The sequence below is a fragment of the Musca domestica genome, unplaced genomic scaffold (assembly GCF_030504385.1).
Source record: "Musca domestica strain aabys unplaced genomic scaffold, Musca_domestica.polishedcontigs.V.1.1 75, whole genome shotgun sequence".
NCBI lineage: Eukaryota > Metazoa > Arthropoda > Insecta > Diptera > Muscidae > Musca > Musca domestica.
Genome location: NW_026712393.1, coordinates 1888152 through 1898749, shown reverse-complemented (window position 1 = coordinate 1898749; position 10598 = coordinate 1888152).

The window sequence follows — 10598 nt, the reverse complement described above, 5'->3', positions numbered from 1 at the left end:
GATTATGAAATTGGAGTTAACAGGTAAAATAGTATCAGTCAGGTTTGCCGGCAGATTTATACCCCAGAATTGAGTTATGATTATTCAAACTATTGACCCTTTGTAAGGGAGCTACCAGAAGGAATGGTCCGATCTCTTTTATATTTATAAAAGATCTTGTGTTTATAGAATTATTGAAATGTACCAAGTCTGAATAGAATCGGATGTTAATTTCGTGTTTTATGAACTTCATGAATATTCAAAATTCTGAACTATTTGTGGGGGAGGTACCAGAAGGAGTGGACCGCTATATTTCATCTTCACACCATACCTTGGCTTAATAAAAATATTGTGATATGTATAATTTTAAGACAATCTGACACTAACACCACATTTTATAAGACTTATAATTTTTCAAAATTTTGACCGTTTGTGGGGAAGATACTTGATGAAATGGACCGATATTGTCCATTTTCGCACCAAAACTAGCTCTGACGCAAATATTTCGATTTGCAAAATTGGAGGAAAATCGGATTATCGTTTCTCTTTCTGTGCAGAAAATATATTTTTTTTTTAAATTTCGACATTTTGTGGGGGAAGTATCAGAAGAAGTGGACCGATATATTCCATCTTAACATTAGACCTTGGGTTAGTAAAAATATTGTAATGTGTGTAATTTGAAGACAATCGGACAATAACATCACATTTTATAAGAGTTATAATTATTAAAAATTATATTTTGAAAATTTTTTTGGAGGTACCAGATGGAGTGGGCCGATATTGCCCATTTCCGAACCCGATCTAAGTTTTATAATAATATTACCATGTACCAAGTTTGGAGCTAATCCGATGCTCCCTTCGAGAGTTATCGTGCGCACCACCTAGACAGACAGACGGACGGAGGGACGGACATCACTAGATCGACTCCAAATGTCCTGAAACGGATTTTGGTCCAAAAAGACCTAGGGTCTTAAACCGTTATTTCGATGAGGCACGTTTTGGCCGTATAAAGTAATATACAACTGCAACCAACTTCAGACTGCTGTTATTTCAAAGCCACTCGTCCGACAGCTGTTAAAATTAATCCAAGGACAGCTCATTATATTGTTTACAAGCGTACAAAAGCATTTTGGTGAGAATTTTCCAAAAAAGTTATTCGTGATGGAATTCAGGCGTGATAGTGTGATTTCTTTATATTTGGCTGGAAAACCAGAATAAGTTAAAAGAAAAACTAGAATATGTTAAGAGTTGTTCGAATTGGTCACCTTTGGCATGAATTATGAACTTCAAATGGCCAATGGAACCGTCACACGCAGCCCAAATACTGCTCGTGGGATTTTGGCCCGTTCCCGTCAAAGCACTTTGGTATTTTTAGTCCCAATCTTGCTTTCCAAAACATGTCAAACACAATAGTCCAACCGGTTAGCATCCGGAGATTTTGGTGGCCATTGTGCGCTGGAAATAAGTCTCATTTTGTAACCATTCTCGGGTGGCGCGTGCTGAGTCCAAGGTCTGCGGCCAAAATGTTTGCGTGCCCAAGGCTTTAATACACCCTCCATAATATTTTCGCGATAATATTCGGAATTTATTCTGATACCACCACGGTTGATTAATACGAGAGGAGAGCGACCATCGGCTGTTATGGCGGCCCACACCATCACCATGGCCGGCGCTTGAGTTCTGGTGGCCAACCGAAGTTGCACATTTTCAGCTGACCTCTTTGGCAAGTAAAAACGACAATCTTGTTTGTTTACAAACTGCTGGACAACGAATGTTTTCTCATCGGAGAAAACCAAATTCGGCAGTTCACCACATTCGGCCAAGCGAAACAACTCTTAAGCTCTTTTGAGTCTATTTTCTTTCTGTTGCGGTCGAAGTTCTTGCGTTTTTGTGGAATTTCAATGGCTTTAACCCGAGCTCATTTTTCAATATTTGCCGAATGGAATATTGCGATATGTTCAGCCCACGAGCCATTTTTCGGCCACTGCGACGTGAGCTTCGATCAAGTCGCTTCTTTACTTTTCGAACCATTTCTGCTGATGTTGCTGTTTTCTTCCGTCCACTTCCTTGACGTCCGGCTACGCTACCAGTATCACGGTAACGAGCGATGGTACGCGACAAAAAAAGATTTATTCACATTTAAATGCTGGAGTGCTCTAACGATAGCCACTTGTGGGTTTCCAGCCAAATATAAAGAAATCACACTATCACGCTTGAATTCCATCACGAATAACTTTTTTTCTGGAAAATTCTCACCAAAATGCTTTTGTACGCTTGTATACAATATAACGAGCTGTCACTGGAATACGTTAAAACAGTTGTCGGGCAAGTGGCTTAGAAATGACAACATTCTGAAGTTGGTTGCAGTTTTTCCATCTCACCCTGTATATCCTCTGTAGCTTTATGGCTGAGGGTATAATATGGCTGAGAGTATAGGGTATAAATTACCTCCGTTCGTTATTTTAGGTTTCAATATTTTTTTCTGATTCTTTCGTCTACTAAGCTTACCTCCTGCTTCCATACAATTATTTATTTTTCTCTTGGTACCCAATTTCAAATAGTTTCAAAGTCAGTTCCGACAAAAAATATATTCAACGACCATGGTAAATATATTTTTGAATTTCGGGATGAAACTATTGGTCTGTTCCGAAACCTGTAGGAATCTTTTAGTTTTTGAAAGGGAAATCCGGTTATCGTAGTAAAAACTTTTACATTTTTGCATTTCTGGAACAGACCATATTTTTTTATACACTCCACCATTCTATGGAGGGTATATTAACCTTGTCATTCCATTTGAAACTCCTCGAAATATTCATAATAGACCCTACAAAGTATATACATGCTGGATCAGCGTAAAATTGTAAGACGTCCTAGCGATATCTGGCTGGTTGTCTGTCTGTTCGTCTGTCAGTTGTAATCACGCTATCTTTCGAACGAATTGAAATAGAAGGCTAAAATTTTGCATACATGCAGAGTTTGCCAGTAGGCAGGTTAAGTTCGTAAATGGGCTATGTCGGTCCACGTATTCGTATAGCCCCCATATAATGGTACCTCCCGATATTCAGCATTTTCATGATTTCAGCTACATTATTCACCGGAATCGTTTCAAATGTCGTACTGGAAGATCCTAGTGGGTACTACAACCTATGAAAAAAAATTTTGTATGCAGGTCCACGTCTTCGTATAGCCACCATATAACAGTACCTCCCGATATTCGGTATTTTCATGATTCTAGCAACATTATTCACCGGAATCGTTTCAAATTTCGTATTGAAAGATCTTAAATGGGAACTACAATTTATGGCAAAAAACTCGTATGCAGGTTCACGTCTTCGTATAGCCCCCATATGACGGTAACTCCCGATACTCCGTATTTTCATGATTTTTGCAATTTTTAGCCGCCAAATGACGGTACACCCGATACTCCACATTTTCATGATTTTTGAGTCATTATTCACCGTAATTGTAACAAATTTCGTATTTGAAGTTCGTAAAAGACACTACAGTCTATGACAAAAAATTTTGTTTTACCATTACAAGTTTTACCATTAAAAAGACAAAATAACAAATCTTATATAAAGGCGAACGAGAGATGGAGATACGTGAGCATATCCTTTGCAGTTCTCCCTGTCTTTCGAGTCGAGGACATATGCTTGTTTGTATGCAGGTCCACGTCTTCGTATAGTCCCCATATAACGGTTTTCATTTAAGTGGTAGTTTTCGAAACTTTTTTGAAATGTTTGCTTCGAAATGTTGGAGGGTATTAAAAGTTCGACCCGGCCGAATATAGCTGCTTTTTTACTTGTTTTCTTTTGTATTGAATTTTGAAGAAGAAGAAAATATCCATTTTCACCGCATTTGAGAATAAAATTAGAAGTCTAATTGGCACAAAATACAGAGTTGCATTTTCTCTATTTCTTACGAAGTTTATCTATCTTTCTAGTTGTCCCAAGATTGCAAACACCGGCTTTAAGTCAATTTTAACTGTCTGTTGGTTTACCTTTTTCCCCTTCATTCGTCCAGCATAAAAAAAAAACAAATTTTCAAATACATTTCAAAATCTTTATTTATATCGTTTGATCTTGTCAATTTTGACATTTCATTTTTCCAGTTTTAATTTACGTTATGCGAATACTCGTCGAATAACTACTCGAATACTTATACAGCTAAATTATTATTATTTATTATAAATATAATGGTAATGATTTGCATTCCACTTAAATATTTTCACAATGATTTGCATTTTAACGTTATTATTTTTTTTTTTTTTTTGTTAATAATATTTCAGTACACATTATTTTTATTTTCTTTTATAAAATTCAAATGCAGTTCTGTAATGGAATTGTGTAATAAAGAGGGGGAGGGGAATGAATATACATACATGTTGGTGTGTGTGTGTAACTTTGTAACTGGTTTTGTGTATGTGGTCAATGTAATGTGTTTTCAATGCGATTTTTTATCGACCGATCTAATATATGTAAGTACATGTGTATGCATTTGTGTACCAATAAATATGTGGTTTTGATAGATTTTATGTTTTTTTGTTCATTTTTTGTTTTTCTTTTTATTTTATTGACTTTGAATAAGTTCTCATTTATTTCAATAATAATAATAGTTTGTAACATTTAGCAATATTTTAGAATACATTGAGAGGATTTAAGAGACAGAGAGAAGTGTGGTTGCTTTGGAAATAAATACGAAAGAATTCCAACAAATATACACATGTTCAGTTATTTTTATTAAAAAAAAAATAATATCAGATTAGATAATATTTATTTCACAATTTATTTTATAAGATTTTATAATTAAAGAAAAAGAAAAAAATTGTATTTGAGTATTAGGATATAATTAAATTGTACCTTTGTGTTATGTTTAATTTAATGTGATAGAGGGTAAATTGAATGAACTATTTCAGCTCAAGATTAAAAATAATATTGAATTAACTTAAATTTCTGTATTTGGAAAATAAGAATAAATTATTCGACAGTGCCGAATCTTTAAGACCTTCCACCATGAAAGAAACCCATAATTCCCAATATGGTGCAATTCATGCCGCTATGTTAATTTTAAACAATAATATTAACGAATTCGCCTTAATATTAATATAATAAATGATATTGTTATATTGATTGATGCAAATAATATGCCTTATCAGAACCTCATCAGTTTTATTTTAATATTAAGTTAGTCTAAAATATTCAATATAAGAAAATAATCGTTAGTTTTTCACAAAATTTTTTAGCGCATACTTTTGAGCGCTTCCAACAACTTTAATTTTAATTGTAGTGTTGTGATAAAATTATGGAGAAAAATTCATTTCAATTAAACATTTCCATCTCTGCATTATATGTAATTTACCCTGTCGAATTTCACGGTATAGAAAACAGTTTCCCATCTCTGATATGTGTATATACATCGACTATATATACATTATAAAAATGAGATATTCTCAAATGAAAAAAAAATTGAACATATATGTGATCTGTTCCAGAACTGCAAAAATGTTCAAATTTTAGGATATAAAAAAAATAAATAAATTAAATGCAAAACTAGTAGATGTTTGCAAATTCTGAAACAGAGCCATTGCATGACTATACCTTTCTACTTCTACCATCGGTAGTATTGATCATAGTACAATAAAAATGTACTGAAGAGCTACCAGGTGATTATAATTGTTTATTCGTGCTCGCGTCTTCTGACAATTTTGTGGAGGGTAAATTAATTTGGCATTTGCTCGAAATATAAATATTAGACCCACAAAGTGTATATTTTCTTGATCAGCATGCAATTATATGTCGATTTAGCGATATCCGTCCGACTGTATGTGTAAATTACTACAGCTTCCGAGCGAAATGAAGTAGTCTGATAAAATTTTTCTCAGGTGTATGTTAGATCTGCAGAACTATTTGTATTGAAATTGGGTCATATAGGTCCCCGTTTTGGTATAGCATCCATATAACTGTACCTTCATATTTGGGTATTCGGCATTTTGATAAATTTAGCGAAAATTTCCACTGGCATTTTTTCATATAACTCCCAATATTTGTTTTTTTTTTTTTTGCTTTTTTTTAAATCAATGAATTGAAAACAAGTCATTGTGGGGCGCGCATTAGAGGTATTTACCAGTTTTGCCATGAAAGGGAATTATTAAAAAGTTTGGATCCAATTTTTATAGAAAATCCAGTCATTTTATTTATTTTTCGCAGTTTATAACTCGTAGAGATAGATGGCTAAAATTTTGCACATATGTGTATTCTGCCAGTAGACAGGTTAAGTTCGTAGATGGACCATGTCGGTCCACGTTTTCGTATAGCCCCATTAATGGTATTCCCTTTTTTCGGTACTTTGATGATATTAGCGAACTGATTCACCGGGATTGTTTTAAATTTGGAATTTAAAGTTCGCAATGAGTACTACAGGCTATGACAGAAAATTGCGTATGTATGTCCAGGTCTATTGCCATGGAACTAAAATATCGGACACTTTGGCTCATATTTTTGAAAGAAAATCCAGGGACTTCATTCATCCTTCGCTTTGTTTAAATCCATTTAAAAATGAGGAAAAATGTGAAATAAATGAAAACAACTTGTTGCATAAAATTTTGAATAATTTTGAACAGGAAGCAAGCATAGTCTCAGAGCTGTATTTCTGTACTTTTACGAAGTTGTTCTACCTCCCCATTGTACCTTGGGAGTTCCTATTAAAATTTAAAATATTTCAATTCTAATTTGGTTAGTTTAGTTAAGATTTGTTATATGCCATTCGAACTTAAAATTTATTTAAATATATGTTTTTATAATATTTGCTGTCCATATTCCTTGAATGTTCTTAGACCCTTAAATTTCTCTCATCCTGAACATTAAAAAGACTTTCAACAAGTCAGAAACAAAGTCATCTAGAATATATTTTACAATTTAATTGGTTGGGAGTAACTCTTATCGAATTTTCGGATGAAAGTTTGAAATAGTTTCCAATACAACAAAAATGTTGTCTCGGACACTCATTGAACACACATTTCGGCATAGATATACTCCGCAGACTTTTGGTTTTCGCTCTTAATATTTCCAAACTCGACAGAAACTTTTGAATTTGGGACGATTTTATATCAAAACAAAATCTTTTTATGTACAACCTGTTTCGAGACATTTCCAGTGAAAAACCCATCTCTTTAAAAATATCAAGATTGTATGTATAAAAAAATAAATACTTCTTCTATATAGCATAGGGTTGTTATATAAGCATAGCTATTTGTAAGAAGTTTTGAGACGAATATCCCTAAATACTAAGACAATTGATGAGATGGAATAAGTCATGACTATAACAATTAATAAACACAATGAATTCGAACATTCCTAATTTCAGAAGACAAGTGTCCCTGAAAATTTAAGGTAACAGATATTTCCGAAATTTATGAGATTTTTTACGATGGAAATAACCAAAATAATACATCTTTCTAATCATGGTGGCGAGGCAAAATAGTATTTAGATTTTTTTAATGATATATACGTTTTCAATTTATCATATTTTCAATTATTTGTAAATTGGTTTTATGTATTGTATATAAAAATGTTATAAAAACAAATTAAATTACACTTATAAAAAAACTCACTCACTAACTTAGATACATACTATATTGTATTGTTGTGTTTTCTCGTTTATTCATTCATGTATTAATTATTTTTCGCATATAAATGTACAAACTAATCCCTAAATTAAACAATTCAAAAACACATATTATTTCATATAAAATATTGAAAACTATTTTACAATTTAATTTTTCGTTTCTTTCCTTTATTTTATATATTTCCTTATATTTCTATATTTGAAAATTTTTCTATATCTCTTTTGTGTGTGGAATTGCATTATATTTTATTGGTTGTCCTTTTATCTATTTTAAGTTTGATTTTTTGTTAAGTTCATTAATGTGCCTATGTCTTTATCGTAAACATTTGCGTTGATAATTTATTTCAATTTGAAATTATATTTACAATAAATTATTTGTGTATCCCCCAACAACTATAGCTACGCATCTTTTAAATAATGAAACTCAATACAAAACTCGCATGTCATAGAATTGTATATTTTGTGGTAAGAACGTTATTAACTATTTGGTACGATATTTATAAAAGTATTAGGCATAGTTAAATGCACATTCATGTATTTAGTTCTTTTTATACAGATTTAATGTTAAGTATCTCTGTTGGAAATGTTGTGAAAATTATTTAAAAAGAAACAATTGTGTAGATATTATTACTAAAATATAATTAGTAGGACTTCTGTATTTAAAAAATAAAGGAAATATAAAGACATTTTGGTTTGTCTAATTTGAAAATTTCAGCAGAAAAAACTGGATTCTGTCTGGATTTCTGTCAAAAATTCCATTTTTTTCATCCAAAATGCGCCTATCGAAATCAAATTTCATTGAATTTTTTAATGTAAAATCCGGTATTTCTCCCATTCTTTGAAAAAGATATGGCTACTCTATTTTAACCCGAGCAAAAATTACATATGCGCCTAAAAGTATGCTTCATTTTTCAAATTGTTAATGCGCTGTTCACACTTACCCTGTTTTAAAGAATGGAAAGGTTAATCAAGACAGTCCGAAGAAAGGTATAAGACACCCGCCATTAATTAACACACGTCGGCGTTGTTTGAGCTGCTCATCAGACATATTTGGTATGACTGGCATGCATATACCCTTATGCGAATAGATAGACGAAAGGACATGTATACATTGTCTCAAGTGATTCTTAGTAGATTATCAATGGTATCTATAGACCTATATTGTTTTCATTTCCTTATTATACAGAGTGATGTATCGTACGAAAATATCATTCTATTATATTTGAAATTTTCCTTAAATAACAGAAGAGGTTCCATTAAACATTCACCCCACATGTACTTTATTTTGGAAAATTTTAAAAATTAGGAAGTTTTGTTTTTAAATTTAAGGCATCCGCATCTTCTTACCTACCTTAAATGATACTTACCACTTTGTTTGTAATTCCGTGTCGAAATACGATTTGTTCTTTCGATTGATAAATTATTAAATTACTAACTTATGCATGTACCTCATTCGAATGTCATCAATCCAAGGCAGACAAATTCTCACTCAAAGTTCTATCGAGAAACAAAAGACGACTCAAAATTAAAAAAATGGAATATTTTTGAGAGGAGTTTAACAAGTAAAAAACATTAGATTTGCTAGGATCGATTATCAGTGAAAAACATTGTGTGAAATATGGAGACAGATATGGAATATGTTTTGGAATTGGTTGTAGAACCCTGAAATACAGAATTTTAAAGAAATCCGATAGAAATTGTGGCTAAAATCGAATATCGGGAGGTTTTGTTTTATGGGCGCTATACGAAAACGTGGAATGGAATTTCATGCTGATCATGAATATATATAACTTATTGGGTCTACGACGAATATTTAAGCGTGATATAAGCCGAAAGACAAATTGAATATTCCCTCCTTTCCATGATGGAGGGTATAAAAAATACCGAAACTCGGGAGGTAAATTTAACCCACATTTTTTTTGGGAATCTAGCGATTCAGAAACCAAAATCTCAAGTTTCAGTTATTTTAGTCAGTGATTGAGGCCGAAACCAAAATACTGAGAATCGGAGTTACACCAAAAGTGACCAGCATAGAATATTAATTCTATTCGCAGACAACCTTAAACGCAGATTCGTTTGGAGATAAAGCAGAAACATCCAAAATATAGAAAATTGTTAGTTCGGTTTAAGGACGCCCAGCTACACGGAATCGGCAACTGCCTTATTCCGAGACCTTTGGTCCATCGTGTCCAATCTAGGATGAATAAAGTTGTTGGTGATAGGAGAGATATAGAAGCAATAAGGGGAAAAGGGTATTTATAGAGAGAAGTGTAGTTGACAGGGTGGTTTGCCCAGCCCGGCAATGTTTTTAGTAAACTTGTAGATAATGACTTGGAACTTCCGCCTACCAAATAGCCAATTTCTCCTGTTTGATAACCTGGACATCTGCATAGTAGGCGTACAATCGTCTCTATATTTCTATATCTTCATAAAGTCTACAGTAGCCACCGACAAAGTTATCCAATTTTGAGATCAGATATATGATACATTAGTGTCCTGTCATTACCTACCGCAATTTTTAGATAAGACATGATAATTGATTCCTTTCTATCAATTATCATGTCTGATCTAAGATCTTACATAAAGATGGTAAATTGAGTTCAAGGAACCTAAATAAGCTTCCAACTCTCTTCAAATTTCGCACATACAAACAGACAGAAGTAAAAATATATTTAAATTGGCTGAGGGTATACACCTGTCGGCAAAACCGACTGATAGATTTTAGCTTGTTCTTCTCCAGATTACCGATTTTTTCCACCCAATGAGAGATTTTTTCAAGCAGCTGACATAATAGCTATTAGTGGTTTGACAGTCTGATCAATCGAGTGGAAATAAGATTCAGCTGATCCATCAGCCCCCTATATTGATATGTCCTGGAACCAAACTAAGATTAATGAATTCACGCATTTGAAGGGATACTTTCTTGCAGTCAAGAATAATTCTCGATTAATTGACACTTGACTGGAAAGCCTAAGGGGCCGACTATCGACATATAT